The 16733-nt window shown below is 38.0% G+C and overlaps 1 protein-coding gene across 4 annotated transcripts in view; it reads left to right on the forward strand.

Annotated features, from left to right (window-relative positions):
• Positions 1-16733, forward strand: part of PLXDC2 (plexin domain containing 2) — a 389290-nt gene that overhangs the window by 211176 nt on the left and 161381 nt on the right. The window lies entirely within an intron of this gene.

Raw genomic sequence — 16733 nt, forward strand, 5'->3', positions numbered from 1 at the left:
TTAGTTTAGAGATTAGCAGTTCCCTAGAAAGGCAATTATCAGTCTTTATAGTTTTTCCCAGAAGTCAGAAATATTTTAATCTTTGAGTGTTACTGGCAGAGATAAGCAAAATACCAGAGACTATCCCTTCAGGCCTAGTATAGAGAAGTATAAGCATGAGAGAAAAACATAAAAATGGAAGAGTGAGTAAAGGAGCAAATTAAAAGAAATCCATAGATGCAATGAAAAGGCTGTGGAGCACCCATGCCTGAAGCATAGGCCGGAGTCCTTTCCCCTAGCCAGGTTTTATTATTGGTCTTTTGGATGGTGTGGAAACCATGTTGATCACGCTTGCCACATTTTAATATAAAACTTCACAGATATATAGAATTCAGAAAAAGATCAATAATCAGAAATATCCATGACCAAATGAAAGTTTCTGAGCACCTACTGCGAGCAATGGGAAATAAAGCTACCTCTGCTTTAGGGATATATAGCCTAGTGGACTATTGGGCAAGATGAAGTAGAATGTAGGGAGTTGCTTAGAAAATGCAAATGATGAAATATGGATTTTTCAGGGATGATAAAACTCCAACATCTGTGATGATCCTTTAAGACTTTCTAGAGAGATTATTGTTTAAGGTATTTCTTGAAGTCTGTCACAATTCTTGTGGTTGTGTAGGGCACAAAGAACATCACAGGGAGGAATAGCTTAAGTAACATGCAGAAGAAGAAATAGGTGGGGTATGTTTAGGGTAGTAAATAAATGAGTTTGAGTGAAACGAGGGGTATGTTTACAAAAAAAAAAAAATGGCATATTTAGAAGAAAAAAGCAGGTTGTGGCATTTTATCTAATGTCTCAAGGGGGAATTTGAGTCATCAGTCCTTAGGTAAGTAGTAAACTTTATGAAGATGAATCAAGACATTTGTGTAATGCCTTAACATATAAAAAAGACTGGAGTTAGTACATAAAATTGGAAGAATATTGCAATAGTTTATGTGACAAATATTGAGAGCCTTGGTGATTCTGTGGCTTCAATCCAAGGGAGAAAAATGATGCTGTGAACAAAAATTACAGACTCAAGCAGAAGAGCTAGTTTTAGGGAAAGCCAAAGGCTGCAGTTCTAAAAGTACTAAATTTTATGTACAAAGAAGGACTACATATAAGTAAAATTCACACAAAGGCTGTCTTTTTGAACTCACCATGTATTTCTGTGCTACTATGGTGCCAAACATTTAATAGGCATTTAATTAATATGTTGAAAGATTGAATGAAAAGGAGAAAGGTAAAATTAAAAGATTGCTCCTATAAGCCATGAATTACATCATGTTTCTCTCACATCTTTAAAGTATGATATTAATGTTGTCATCGTATAATATGGACATTAGTCATATTTTCTGACCTTTAGGTTACCAGTGTTCAGTGAATTTTAAAGTGAATGATTAATCACATTTGTTCAGAACCTATACACATAGTGTTAAAAATACAGACAGCTTTGCATTTCCAACTTCTCAAATTGTTTTGTCTTGAATCTCATGTCAGTGTTTCAGCCAATGTGGAGTAAGATTTCCATTAGCCAAGTTGGTAGAAAAAAACCCAAACAGATGGCTACGTCATCTTTATTGCTCAAAGTCCCATTTTCCTTTGAAAAGATCCTGAAAATCTGGTGTCTTGAATGATCTCTATTTTCTCTGAAGAAACCACTAATGTAAAGAAACTTTTTTTCTGTTACTTAAAATACGCTAGCATGGGACTTACATATAAAGGCATACCTTGTTTAGAGAGCCATAGGCAAGCTACTACTATAGTCGTTGACCTGGGTTTCTTCAAAAGGAAACCAGAATCTCCTATAAAAGTATTCAGCTACATAACTAGCGTGTCTGCACTTTCATTGATGATTCATTCAGTCAATCATGATTGAGCCCCTACTATGTAAAAGGCACATTACATGATTCTTCAATGTATGTAGAGAAAAATAAACTATGACTTCTGGTCAGCAGCTTAGAATCTAAGAAGAGGAAGGGGTTTATGGCTAAGCGGTAAGAGAATGACGACGTTAAGTGCTGAGGACTGGAAGGTCGCCCGAAGACGATGTCATTCTTGTTGGACCAATCAAGTACAGGTTTGTGAAAGAGAGAACATTTGACATTGGCTTTCATGGAATTTTAGGCGGAGTCAGGTTGAAAAGAGGTGGATGGGGAAGGGACATTCCAAACAAGGGGGTGCTGAGCTACGCGGTAATGCTGAGCCCATATCGAGCATATTTGGAGGTCCATCAAGTAAATGTGTTTATTTGGAATGGAGCGTTGGACTAAGAGCCTAGTGGGAAGAGTAATGAGAAATACTTTGAACGTTAGAAGTTTGGATAATGTCCAGCAAGCATTGGGTTTCTTTGAGAAAAGAACAGATTTGGCAGTGGGGAGCAGGGTCAGGTGAGGGGATGAAGGCAAAGGGAGCAGTTAGCAGCAGGTTTTTCAATTCTTCTGCATGGTTTATAGTGTCTGAACTAGGATGGGTGCAATGGAAAAGGAGCGAGGGAGGCAGAGCAAGACACATCATTTGACTTGTTTAGTCTCTATGGTTGCAAAGGTTTCCAGCCTAAAGGATCCATTAGGACTCAGTGAATAAAGCTAACACTTCAAAAGAGCACTTCTGAACCATACACTTTTGATGGGTTTCTTCTGTGATTGCCTAGGTGTTATCAGCAGATAGACCTACCTAACTAATGCTCATCACCTTACAAATCTTACAAAGTTACTAACCGTGAAAGGCTTGGAAGAAAAATAGACTACAGTCAGGTTAAATAAAGTTTACTGCAGGCTGTTCCAAATAGATTGGGAACTGGGAGTTTAAGTAGGAACACATAGGTTTCTGTGAAACCTCTCAAGAGATAGTTTTGACGATCTACAAATTCTTCTTGAACTTGTTTCTACATTGGATTTGGGGAAAAGACAGTGAAAGGTTAAAGTGGATATTTTAAACTACAATTCTCCTCATTTCTACCTCAATGTTTTCCCATTTCCCGTACCTCCCTTATCATCTCTCTTTCTCTCTCTCTCTCGCTCCATATAACACAAATTTATTTAAACCTTAAATGGACTTAAAGATGATATCTTGTGTTATTGCTCGGATCAACACAATTTCAAAACAAAAAGTAATTTAAAAATACAGATGTCTCGTCATTTATTTATGAACTAAAAAAATGAATCTTTTCTTATTAAGCATTTTAATTTTCAAAAGCTTTTCAACTATCCACACAAATAATACACGAAACGAATTGGAAATACCATCTTATTTTCTGGTTCACTAGTAGCAGAATCTGACCGCATTAGTTTATCTTTCTATTTAAAAGATACTGCAAAATACAATTATTTCACGCATTAAAAAATGAATGATAGGTGCATTTCATAAAATTATTTCTGGTAATGGCACCAATAAGTCATATTGTTTGCATATCACACTGCCTTTTATTTTTCAGTATATATGAATATACTGGTTAATTTTTATTATTGGACTGCTAAGACTGTCTTTTAAATGCTTCAAGAAGTAGAATTAAGTTTGAGGATTTGATTTTTAACTCTTGCGACCATCACTAATAATATTTTTTCATGAGTCCATTGTGGGTACATATAACTATGATGATAAAAAAGGGTGGGGTGGAGAGGTAAGTACTGGTTTACATAATGGGGAAGAGAAGAGTTGAAGTCATCCAGGTAATTCTGGCCCCAAAATTTAAGTATGTAGATGTATGCTGATTAAAGTAGTGTGTGGAATTGCAGGCAGTTGTACATGAAATTAAAAATCAAAGATGACATGAATTAAAAAGATAATGATGACCATGAATTGTTTTCCTTCATTATATGAAGGATTTGCCCTCCCTTCCTTTCTCCACAAATTTCTAGTTGGAGATTGAATAAGAAAACTGTTTAGAATTTTAAATCTATTTTATTTTGTTTGCCACATCATATTTAATAAATGATAATTAATAAAGTAAATATACAATATTCATTAAGTAATCAATTTTTAATATCTGAAAAAATAATATATGATATTAAAAAAGTCAAACAAACAAAAGTAAAAAGTAAATTTCCCGTCTTACCCTGCGTCCTAGTCCACTAGTTTCCCTCCCAAGTAAAAACAACCATTACTCTGTATATTCAATTCAAATTTAGACTAATTTTCTATATCTGGTCAAAATCATTTTTCCCCCAATAAGAGGGGTTCAAAAGTAGTGCCTTTTATTTTGGTTGGGTTTTCAGGAAGTATATTATCAAATGTTTCAGCTTTTTGTTCGTTCTCGCTTTCAAATAGCAATATTTTAATTCCAAATAACACTTCATGCTTTTTAGAGGGACTTGATTCATAACAGTTATAAAAAGCTTTTAAAGAGCAGTGGAGAGGTAGTTATTACTCATGATGATCAATTTATAAATACCAACCCCATCGTTTTTCGAGTCTATAACCTCAAGTAACAGAACTTGATGCATCCATTAACTTTCTGAATCTGGTAAAAAAAGTGAATGGAGGTATTTTTGTCTTTTTTATTATTATTATGAACAGAGAGCAGAGATTATGGGTATCTGGCGATCTGATGTATGAAGGGAAGGCATTGAGGAGATAGATGCTGGACAAAAGTAAAACCACTCCAATTGGATTCACTAATTTAAAGTTAATAAACACAGCCGCAAGGATTCCTGGACAGAAAGATAAATTCTGTGATGTCTGCCTTGTGGTATCTAAATAATTCTCTGTGATTTACTTCTGAAAACTGGACAGCTCGTCTTAGAAGTGCTCCTTGGTAATTTACTCTAGTGCCCAACGTCCAGCAGCAGATTCAGCAGATATGCCGAAATGTATTTTTCCAGTGGCTTTATGAATTACATATTCACATGCCCTTTTGCTTCTATTCTGTATCAACGTGTCATATTTCACTAGCACCACCTCCTTGTGGACGGGGGTGAAGTGTGGTTGAAGCAGCAAGAGGCCCAGAGAGGGGCCACCCAGCAACCCTACTTGTGTCAATAGGAATAAGCCAGAAAAATACTAGAGGCAGAAATATGGGTAGAACGAAGGAGGACAATTATACACAAACAGAAGAGAGAGGACCATTGGTATATGATGGATAAGTCATGATTGGGGAATCGGGGAAGGTTGATCAGCAGAGATGAGGTCTGGGTACAAAGTAGATTTTCCAGGCTTATCCTATTCCACTGTCATAAATCTACTTGTCGCTAGTGCTTGGACATTCACTTAGGAATGAACATTTGTCTCTGGAAAGTGCCATTTATACTCTTCTGGATCCAGGCTTTATTGAAAACACTGGCAACACGTGTTTTGCTTGCATTCTTCCTGAGTCACTGCATCAGTAATTCAGATAAATAACAGTATTACATAGATGCTCAAATACATCACCCAGTTGAATACAAAGGGAGTCTAGGTGACTCTGTTTAATTGATAAAGTAATACCATACAGCAGATGCTCTAACACTGTCCCATCCTTGCAAAGAAGGGGGGAAAAGACAATACTGGTCATTTTAGGAATGAATTCAAAAGAGCTCCCTCAATTCTTGCTGAAGCCAGCAACTGAAATTCTTTTTTCTTGGAGAAGCAATCTGGCATCTAAGTTAAGATAAATGCACTCTTGAATCAGAATGTGTGATTCATAAGTCAAGCCAGTCACATCTGTATGATCTTCAGCAAATTCCTGAATCTCTCTTGCCTCAGTTTCCTGATCTATAAAATAGCACAATAAAAGAATGTAGGTCATAGGGATTTTTGTCAAGATTAAATTAACATATGTTAATGACGTATTTCATAGAAAATACTACGGAAATAGCATATGTTACTATTACTGTACTTTTTATACGTATGTTTTCTCTTTTATTCCTTTTCAAAATACTTTCTATCTAAAGCTGGGCTTGCTTGTTAAAGTAGTTTGTCTGTGGTTTTGCTTGTTTGTTTGTTTGTTTGATAGGATTATCCATACCTCAGGGTGTGTTTAGGGACTTAACTCGGCATCACCTCTAACTGCTCCTATTACATGCTGGCTCATCCAGTCATGACTGGGAGGACTGGAGAGGACTTGGGATGTCCTCTTTATTAGCCTGGGTGTATCTGTCATCTGTTAAGTGCAGTGCAAATTCTCCTCTAAAAAGCCCCCAGGATCAACATTCTGTGAATCTTTAACTACCCAAAAGTCTTAGCAACTTTGTAACAATGTTTCTCTCTAATTCTGATATCAATGTTTAAAGCTGGGTAACAGGCATTATTATAATCAGCAGACCACGTATATCATTTGCTTCTTGTTTGTATAACAAGAACTTTAAGAACAAGTCATCAAAGCATAAAGTTAGTTATGGGTAAACTGATGATGGAGATACAGGATGGACATTCCCCCAGTGGCCTCCAAGCTGACTTTCATAGATTTGAGACTCACTTAATTGCCAATAATCCGGTTTGAGAATGTATTAAAGACCCACCCCAAATGCAAATTAAATATTTGTTTAAATTTATGTGTGATGTTTTACCTTTGAATTAGGAGACAGATATCCTTATGTGTACCTATTATTTCAATGCTACCTTTATTTTTAGGATCTTTTCCCGATTTTTTTTCTTTTTTTAATAATCCACTAAAACCCAGTAAGTATAATGTACAAACAGCTCAAAATTATGTTCTCACTTCAACTGATACAGTTCTGAAGCTGAGACAACAGTACTAAAAAATAGTAGTTCTAAAAGTTTTGTTGGGTATTTCCAGTGGGGTTATGGTGGGTTTAGATTACTTTGTTGATCTGACTAGCCCAAAGACTGCAGAGAGATTTACATTTAATCTGCTTGAATTATTGTTCAAATAAGAAGGTTCTGCTGAAGGCAAAAAAGATGGGGAAAATTGCCTTTAATTGGTTTATTGTCAATTTCCACAGCTACTTAAAAAAACAAAGCATGCTTTTAGTTAATAGCTTGTAGAGAAAATCCACAGCACTTGTAGATTAACCTACAAAAATACAAAATTAAGAGAATTTCGAACAGTTAAGTTTGGCCAAAAAAAAACAACTAAATGATACAGTGAAAACTTCTAATATATTTTTTAATTGTGGTTAAAATATACATAGGATAAAATTTACCATTTATGAGTTTACTGTTTATGAAGTTTTAGCCTTTGAGCTCAGCTCTGAATAAATGTTTTTTTCTTTGATAAGCGGTCATCTCTTTAGGTGACTGATCAGTCATTCTGAGTAACTGAGCCGCCCTGAGGAAGCTGGGTACGTGGCTGCCTGTTAGTGAAGGCGTAGAGTCAGGGACGGACACAGGTCAGAAGGGACGAACTCCAGACCACAGGATTCCTCAGAAAGGACAGTTATGTCGGACAACAGACAGCTGCTGGCCGCTGTCAGCAGACACACTGTTGGGCAGAGGGAAGATGACCTGATGGGACAGCCGTGGATACCTCAGTCTAGTGTTCGGTCAAGAACATGTAGAATGCAGGATCTCAGGACCAGCTATTGAAGGTGCTCAGGAAAGCAGTGGTACTGGCAAGGAAGTACATTAGCTCTGTGTCTGTAAAAATATCTCTACTGAGAAATCTGTGCCTTTTAATATTGTCCAAGTGGCTTCCTCACTTCAGTGTATTCCTTGTGCAATAAATAACTGTCTCTTCTACATACATAAACAGACTATACAAATCACTTGCTTTTTCTATACACAGGTAGATGGCACACTGTCTGGTCAAAGGCAAAAGCATGCATTTCTTTTTCTCCTAGAGGCAATGGTGTTTGTGCAATGGTTGATCCTCCAGCATTTCTCCTGCAGCTTGCACCTTAGTACCAGTCTCTCACCTCTTGGGGGCTAAGGGGAAGCTGCTATTCAATTCAGTTTTTTTCTTTAAAAAAAAACACCCTCATTTTCATCAACTAAACTGCAATGGTATTTTTCAATATTTCCTGCTTAGCAGGTGGCTGCCACGGAACTGATAAAAGGTAAGAATGAATAATAGACTCTGCCTCAGAGTTACCTGGAATGTCTCTTTTTAAAAATGTGGAAATCTGTTCTGCACAGACCTACACTGGCTGGTCTAGAATTTCGGCGGGGAGGGCGTTTGCAGGGGGGTCACAGGTAGCAACTCGGCTGGAAGATGAGGTCCGGGTTAAGATGACCGTAGTAAAGGGTGTTGAAGCCTGCACAGTGTTTTCTCCTAGGGTCTGTTTCATTTTAATAAAAATAGCAAAATTTTCTAACGTTTCACATTTCAAGATGTGTGTAAGTTTTGTACTTTAAATTAGTTATTATTTTATTTGCGAGACGGGAAAACTGATGTGATCAGTGTATGCTAAAGCCCCAGCCCCAGGCACCTCTGGGCACCACCACTCCTATTCAATTAGACCTTCTGGCAACAGGACTCGAGAATGTGATTTTTAAAAGTTCCCCAGGTGATTCTTATGTGTGTTATGCTTGCTTGGGGAAAAAACACATTTTAAGAAACACAGCACCTTTATGTACCATCTGCTCAATGGACACTTGGTAGTAAAAACGAACTTATAAAAAGCTTTCTCCTTACACTTAGAGAAAGCAATGAGAGGTTTTAGGCAGAAATTCGACTACAGCTGCCTATGAACCATAAAATGGAAAGGGAAAAAAAAAAGTCTTTACTCATCCCTCGATAGCTGATCTAATTACTTCCTTGTAATATTTGCTTGACACGTCAAGATTTAGGCCACATGCACAGGATTGTTCTTGGAAGGCTCAATGTCACCTCTGTTTTGTGCCTGACTTCCAGAATTTGTCACTGGGGACGTGTACTTGCTCTTTTCTTTTGTGTGTGTGTGTGGATTGGCAGCATTGAAAGACAGTTTATGCCCGATGTCTTGCATTAACTTTTCCCCGCATCTATTCTCTCTATGCTATAATATGGCTTTTCCCCTCTCCCCTGTTTTTTTTTATGTTGTTATTTTTCAAGGGAGTTCTGCATATTCTTGTCAGTATTTCCCCAATGCGAAACATAGATTGACGGTCTCCTCTCACCTTGTTCGGATTAATATTATAACCATGTGCTGTGTGGATAAGATCTCAAAGGGGGCATAGAGGAGAAGACATTTTATTTTTTCTGTTAAGAGTAGGATTCAGCAAGACAGTATCTGTCACAACCACCTCATTCAGATAATTCGTTCCTGAAATGAACATTTACAGTCACTCCTTGCAAAATCAAGCCACAGCAGTTAACTTCAGACAAGTGGTGTAAATGCCAGTCTGAGGAGCTGCTCTGCCTCTTATATTTGGCTCACATTAAAGGCAATGTCTTTTCTAAAATTAAAGTCTTCTACATGAGAGACTTTTGTATCCTAAGTGTAGAATAAAAGAATGTATAAAAACCCATTTCTTTCCAATTTTGAAGGATAAAGAATAAACGCATAACTAAGAAAGAGATTGCATGAGTCTTGGAAAGGCAGAGTTAAGAACACAAATGTCGAAAATACCATTCTGGAGGTCTTGATTTTATGACCTATCAATCGATTTGGGGTTGTTAGTTCAAACGCACATTGCCGTGCTTTCCTGTGGGAGCCAAACTTACTTCCTCTTGGTCAGCACAGGCGGGCACAGACCCCAGCATCCTATCTGGCAGCCACATATTAGGTTTGCACATTCCACCCTTACCTCCCATGCTTTTGCTCACAGAGTAGGTCTTCATGTGTGCTGTTCTGCTTGAAGATACTGAGAATCTATCTGTAACTTAGAGACTATTTCAGGTAATTTATGAACATTGACCACTGAGGATGAAAATGTTTAGCTTGCTGAATAACTTAAAAAAGATTCCAAGTTGTTCATTTCCGTATAGCAAACCACAATTCATCATGTTCATTCCATTTCCCTTACACAGAGAGTAGCTTTATGCCAGTAAATATCAGTGTTGTCCAGTGTTTGTAAAATCTTGAGTGATAGTACAACCCCTGGGACCTTCTAACTCTAAGTGATTTTTTCTTTCTCCACTAGATGAAATTTAAGTATTTAGACCTTGCCATTTGGCCATGAGACCCACTATCCCTGGTGAAGAGCCACTTGGTAGCAAGGAAAAAAAGCAATTTCTTAATCTAATGAAGTAGATCCCTTAAAACCAGGGGTAATATATTTGCGGTCTGTTTTAAAAGATAAACAAACAGGCTCCATTTAGGAGCAGCCTTGCTGTCCGTGGATAGTGGTTTCCATATCCTGTGTTTATGAAGCATTTTCCTGCTACTTCTGATGTATCCTAAAACGCTCCCGTGTTTTTAGTCAAGCGTGTGTCGGTTATGGCATTTGGTCACAGGCCCTTCCTGTGCCTTACCTCGAATGCTAATAAAATATATTGCCCCTTGCCCAGCATGAAAGAAACGAATATATAAATTCTCATAGTATAGGCTGTATAAATCACTATGCCTTTTGTTTCTATAAAATCAAAATGATCTTAACAGCAATGGGTCAAAAAGTAAAAATTTGAATACATCAGAGCACTGGGGACCATGGAGGCCTGGAGGTGTTTCAAACCTACTTTAGCTCTGTTTCTGACAACTGGTCCCTAGGTGTCAAGGGTTCCTCCCTAATGCTGCACTTTCCGTGCCAATGATTACATACATAGCTGCAGTGAAGAGGCTAAATGATTCCAATATGGATTACATTAATTTTTAGGGAAAAATCCAAAGGCAAATGAGAATCTATAGCCTCGCATTGAAGAAGAAAGAATTATGAGTGAATGTGATCTTTTTCTGGGTTGAAGAGAAGTACCGAGGGTCAACATTTTAGTGAACCTTTTGTTAGTACTAGAGTCCACTGTTTACAAGGAACAAGGCTGAGCACTTTGAGGAAGTATACCAGAAGGCATGGTTTCTGTCCCCAAGAGAGGGAGAGCTATATGATTTACCTATATAGGTGAGTAGGCTACAGTATACCTGTAGTAGACCTTTCACATTTACCACCAGGCAGACAGCGCAGTGTGTTGGTTAAAGGTGCAAGCTACAGAGTAACATGGCCTTGGTTCAAACCCTGCCTCTGTAATTAGTAGTTTTGTGCCTTCTTTTCCTCAGTTTTCTTATATATAAATTGGGTATATCAATAGTACCTTCTAAACAAATTGTTGTGAGAATTCAATGTTATAATACATATGAGATGCATAGAATAATCCTCGACAAATGCTAAACACTCAGTGAAGGTTAGCCCTTTTTTATATTTTCTGAGGAATATATCTATTCCACAATTGAAGAATATTACTACAGCATATCATTTTCCCCCAAAATTGTATTTGACCTTGTCTAAAGCACGTAGATGCTGGGATGCTGGGACACAAGCTGAATTCACAACTAGTTGTGAGACTCATTCCAGCATATCCTCCCCACAGTGGTAATGCAGTCAGTACTTAGGCAAAACCATAAATAATATATGCCGGGACCTTCAGAACCACTCATGAATAGGCAAAATAGAAAATGTTAAATTGGTTCAGTTCAAAGATCTACCGTTAAATTTACACACACACACACACACATACACACACACACACACACACACACACCATACATTGTAGAGATATTACCAACGACTTTGGAAGCCCAGATTATAAAACAAAAAAATGACAATAATTAACTTCCACAGCATGCGTAACGAATGGATTTATGGAGGAAGTACCATTCGATTTGAATCTTGAAGCAACAGTAGGATTTCGGTAGGCTGAGAAGCTGGGGAAGGGAATTGCAGACAGAGGGAGTAGAAATACAGGCGAACTATGCACAGCAGATGTGAAGAGTGGTGAGTGGTCCAGTGACTTGTGCGTGAGACGAATGGAAATATTGCTGAGAGGTCAAGGAGATAGGCTAGAGGCACTATGTATAAGTCCTTGAAGGAGAAAGTGGAACTTAACTTAGTAACCAGTGAGGCGGTCATTGAAGGTTTTCTGGAGGAAATTACTACGATTGTTTCTTTGTGTACATTGTTGTGAAAGGTGCATGGAAAAGAGGGTCCTGGCTGAAAAGTAGGGCTGCTGGAAAGCAGCCCCATTATCTGGTAAAAAAGCACTGGGACCTAAATTGGGCTGAGACAGAAGACTAGAAAGGAGGGGATTGAGGGAGGTGATAGTTCATTGACAGAACTCTTACACATGGTAGTTAATTGAGAGCGGACCAGAGCCCACGAGAGAATAACAATTAACTGATATAAGAAACACAGGACAAATAGCACTCTGATGCATTTAGTGATGCATTTCACGTGGGCTCCATCTTGACTTGGTAAAGATGAAAATAGGTATTTGGTTCTTTACCCATTGTTTTGTGTGTTTGTTTTTAGAGGCCTTTTTTGCAGGTAAATAGAGAAGAGGGCAAAGCCTAGTTTCCCTTGACTTGCACACCCTGGTCAACCCTGGGCTTGTGTAGCATTGCCTTTGGCACAGCTGAGTGTCAGGGAGGTTGGCTCACCACAAATGAAGCTGAGCCTTCACCGCTGGGTAAGCCAGCCGACCAGAGTGCTGAGTGCCCAGTGCCCACAGATGTAAATGGTGGTTCATCTCGCAAACCTCTACCACTTTTATGGAAGACAACAAGAGAATTAAATAGGAAACAGGAAAACAAGTCCAAGTATATTCTGGGACACCGGGTTATTTTTTTCAACTTCAAGCATGATTCCCATCAAAATCAGGTCACTGGAATTATTTTCCACAGAAAATAAAGGAAAAGACAAAGCTGGCATCATGCTTAGATTCACTAACAAAAGTTGAAATGACAACAGAGGGTTAGGAGGTCATAAAATGTAAGCAAGAAGTAACCCGGGTGATGAGCAGAATGAACGAATTAGATGGGAGGGAAAATATGGAGGGAGATGGTTTGTGTAGTTCTTTTACTTCCATGCCCGGGAGACATTACAGTGTGTATATTTCATCTTGCTTTGCTATCTACATACATTCTTGTCACTGGTTCACCTCCTTTATTTTCTGCTATGTAAACGTAATGTCTGAGCTACAATTAATGTCTTAAATAGAGTTATCTGTTGGCAAGTAAAAGCAAAGTTAGAGAACGTCCTGAAATTCTGAAATTGTAGATTTTTCTTGTGCATACTACATGTAACTATTCCATAAACATTGTAAGTATGTTGCACGTTGAAAACTAAATGGCTTTTGTGTAAACTTTCACTACTTCGCTATTTTATTGAAAGCCACAGAAAATAATTTCCTCACAAAATATATCCTAAAAGGAAAAATTTCACCACATGTTAATATTACTTGGAAAACCATACTTTTAAACCATGTTAAGAGTATCATGAGTATGGTGTCCCATTGGTAAGTTTCTAATATGACAGATTTTTTTCCTGAAACATCCAATCAAACGTCTAATGAGTAAAACTTCAGATATGGATGGTATCCTAAGGTAATAGATAATAAATCATTTCACGACCTGGGATGAATGTAGCCTTGTGAACCTGGTGATAGCCACTTCCCCATGATTTCAAGCATCGATGTACAGGTATATCCAGTGTAGCACTCTCTGGTGATTCCAATGGGAACCCCAAAGGCGATGCTGAATTCAACACCCCACTCCCCACTCCTCACTGCCAGTGTACCCCTCCCACTGTGTTCCCAGCCACCTTAACTAAACCCCACCCACTGCTCTATTCAGACCTGAAATCTCACTGTCATTCTTGACTTCTCGCTTCTCACAAATTCTTGTCACATCTAATAATTACCAAGTCCCGAACAATTGCGCTTTTGAATCTTTCTGTGATGCAACAATTTGTCCACATACTATCTTCATGTCTTCACCTTTAACCTCCCTCCTGGATAACTCTTGTAGTCTCCTAAGTTACTGTTATTCTTCTAATCTTGACCCTCCACACTGTTCTACATATGATGAAATAATCTTTTGAAGGTGAGGTATGTCTTTTCTGCTTCAGCAGGAATTCCATGAAATGACAGCAGTACATTTTTCCAACTTTATCTCTTCTCAAGCAGCCCTCCTGCACTGAGTTTCAGCTATTTAAATACCTCTGGGTTCCAGTCACCTGATCCCCTTTCACAGGTCCTTGTACCTGCTCCTCCTCCTCAGATTCCTTACCTGCATTATCCCTGCTGGTCCTTCGGGTTGCAGCTTGATGCACTTCTTCGTAGAGAACATTGCGGCCCAGGATGGAGCCGGGTGTCCCTCCTCTGTGCCCTGCAGCACCTATCCTCCCCTCCTGCTGTGGAGTATCTGCTCCTCTGTCCTGCAACCCCTGTCTTCTGTCTCCTCCACTCACTTCCAGACCTCCTGATAGTATGGGTGTCCACCCAGCCCCTGGACCGGTACTGGTCATGGTAAAAGCAGTTAATAAATATTAGCTGGGTAAATACATGAATGAATTTTATAGCTCCACCACAACCTTAGGCAAGTATTTAATACAATGTCCTTAGGCAAGTATTTAATACAATATCCATGCGATAATTTCTTCCATTCTTATAATGTATAAACCTGAGATTATAAGTGCATTATTGAAATAAACAAATCTAGGGATAAAACAGGTGGTTCATTGGATTCAGCTGCACTTTATACAACAACTTCGTGCACAAAAGAATTTTGTCATCATGTTTATTCTGGCTTTCTCCTTCCTCCCCATTTTTTTTTATATTAGACTATACTTTATGAGAATATATGAGATTAATAAATGATAGGATGTGAGTTTATACTGATTTTTTTGAGTATATGTCTCATCTCTAAAAACGTGTATAGGCAGATTTGATTTTCATTGAGGATTTAGGAGCCTTGCTAAGCTAAGCTGCTTATGAGCTTTGGTGCCCTCACCACTGATGCTTGTAGTCACGGTGGTGGCTGTTTTGGGCTGCCCACACGTGATCTCCCCCGTGCAGGAATGTTTATTGTCAATTAGGGAAATAAAGCAGTATTAATTTAAAAAAACAAAACATTTATCTCATAAATTGGTTATTACAAAACAAAATCTTTAAGACACATAAGGGAAAATAGCTAAAAACAAACAAACAGCCTTGTTTTTATACATAGTGGCTTATTCTGCTCATTTTCCCCATTAACTGGAAATAGCAAAAATGTCTTTAACAGGAATTTATGTTCTGTGTTACGTATGGAGAAAACACAGATGTATTGTAGAGGATATACAGAAAAAATTAGGGACAGAGCAAATTTACAGATTATTTTTCTAGTTATTAAATCTTTTGTAAATGACATCTTCATCTGTTGATGAAGTAACTATTTGGATTTTCAGCTGAAGAAAGGGAACATAATATTATATGCCTTGATGTAAACAGTTTTGATATGGATTAAAACATATGAGATAATCATCCTTAGCATTAGATTGTTCCAATTACTATATACAGAAGTTTTCAAAATTAGTTTTTTAATTCTGATAACACCTTAAGACATAGACAGAAAGCAGTCCTCTCAAGGTTATACAGAGAGGTACCCCTAAGATGAAAACTCACAAGGGTTTGATTTCTTGTCCAGTCTTTGGCCAGAATCTCTATTTCATTTCTGTCAAGGATTGTGCCCTCAAAGTGATTCCTGGAAGAAATTCTATGACCAGAAGTGATAAAGGGCTTGGGCAACCTTACAACTGAGATTTTTATCTATCCCTAGTGAAGTACAGTAGTGTGGCTTTCACGGGAAGTTGCAGAGGCTGTGATGCTATTTATAGGAGTCCTTAGGTCTTAAGCTTTTCCTTCCCTTCCCCTCCCATCTCTTTCCTTTCCATCTAAGAAAGGAATGTTGTTGTTACCATGGGCAACAAAAGGATACCGTGTTTGAAGTTTTATTCATGAGACATTTGACTAGATAGTCTAGAAAAAATCCATAATATTAGAGATCTGTGGCATACCATACTTATAGTTCTCCTAATATTTTTTTTTTAAAAAACATGGTTTGTTCAACTAATATTAACACGTGGCACACCTTTGCCTTTTAGGATATGTTTTGTGGGGAAATTATTTTCTGAGGTCTTCAATGAAGGCGTTAAGTGATGACGGTTTCCGTCAAAGCCATACTGTGTTCTATGTGCACCATCTGTACAGTGTTTATGGAATATCCACATATATTATGCATGAGAAAACTCTACAGCTTCAAGATTGCAAGACCTTTCTCTAACTTTGTTTTTTACCTTGCTAATCAATCGCATTTATTCAAGATGCATTTGCTGAGAGTCAGTTACAAGTAACAGCTAGAGGCAGCAATGACAAGAGAGGGTGACATCCCTCTAGAACGATACTGTGCAGTACAGCAATGAAGTCCATGAATGTGAGCATGTATCTTCTTTAAGTTTTCTAGTAATATAAAAAGTGAAATAGGCAACATCGATTTAAGAACATATTTAGGAAACTACATGTATCCAATATTTTAGCATTTCAACATATAATGAAAGTTATCCATAATATATGCTTCTGTTTTCACCTCAGTCTTCAAAATCCAGTGTGTATTTTATGCATAAAGCGTATCTCAATTTGAGCTCGCCACCTTTCATGTGCTCAGACGTCGCACTGTGCCTCCTCCTCCCACGTGGGTCTGCGTAGGTATAGAGGCTCAAAATTTACTGGGTACCATAGGTTCCAGAACCTATTGTTTCTAGACGTATTTACAAAGTTATGTGGAAATACAAAGTTAGGAACAACTGAGTCACTTGGATAAAGGGGAAAGTAATCAAGAAAAAGTGTTTTAAAGGAGCAGATCTGTGAGCTATCCAGAAAAAGCAACAGCATACCAGGAATAGGAAGGGGACAAACCAGGCATGAGTGGGTATCTTCCAGATTTCA

Source organism: Rhinolophus ferrumequinum (genome assembly GCF_004115265.2).
Source record: "Rhinolophus ferrumequinum isolate MPI-CBG mRhiFer1 chromosome 5 unlocalized genomic scaffold, mRhiFer1_v1.p scaffold_110_arrow_ctg1, whole genome shotgun sequence".
Taxonomy (NCBI): domain Eukaryota; kingdom Metazoa; phylum Chordata; class Mammalia; order Chiroptera; family Rhinolophidae; genus Rhinolophus; species Rhinolophus ferrumequinum.